Here is a 904-nt window from a genome sequence, read left to right on the forward strand (position 1 = left end):
CACACTCTCTCAGCCTCAGAGGATGGCAATGGTAAATCCTCTCTGAAGAAACTTGCCAAGGAAACCCAAGATTGGGTTGCCATAAGTTAGAAATGACTTGAAGGCATACAACAACAGCAGCAACAACAAGCTTCCTTCTTCGCAGGCTGGCCCTGTGATCTGTCCCTCTGTTATCTGCTGTATTTTTCGGACTAGATGCCATATCGAACACAACCGATGGCCATACCACCTGAGGGATTGTAGGTGTTCTAATCCCTAGAAAGGAACTTTTCTTAATTCTCCCTGTCTTTAGAACATCCTTGTCACTAGCGGGGTGCAGGGGTTCGGACTGTACCAGGGGACTCCCTTAGCGGGTGCTCTGCTCCCCAAATATCTACCTTTTGGCAGAAATGGGCTGTGGTTTTTGCCTGCATTCCTTTAAAACCTCGAAGCTCAGCGGAAGAGATGGTGTGACGGAGGCAAGACTCGGTGGGTGCAGGAACAAGAGGCCTCAAGGTTTTAATTCTTTTTAAATTCTTTCAAAATTGTCTTTAAAAACATTGAAATCTTACCAAATTTTTACTTTAAGAACATGAAACTATGTAAATATAAATGAATTTAATCTGCGCCTAAGATACTGTAATTTAAAGGTATAATTTTAATTTTGGTAGTTGTTTATGTCACGACTACTGCCATTACATCAGTGATAAACAGGATCAAAATCAATGAGTAATATTAGTGCAAAATACATTATGTACTAAGGATTTTTGTATGGGGGTGGTATGAGAGGAAGTCAAGGGGCATGTGTATGTGTGAGACATCATGAGTTACTACACTGGGTGACATCAATCCTAGTGACACCATTGTTGTCACCTATTATTATTATTATTATTATTATTATTATTATTATTATTATTATTATTAT

Source organism: Sceloporus undulatus, chromosome 5 (assembly GCF_019175285.1).
Source record: "Sceloporus undulatus isolate JIND9_A2432 ecotype Alabama chromosome 5, SceUnd_v1.1, whole genome shotgun sequence".
Taxonomy (NCBI): domain Eukaryota; kingdom Metazoa; phylum Chordata; class Lepidosauria; order Squamata; family Phrynosomatidae; genus Sceloporus; species Sceloporus undulatus.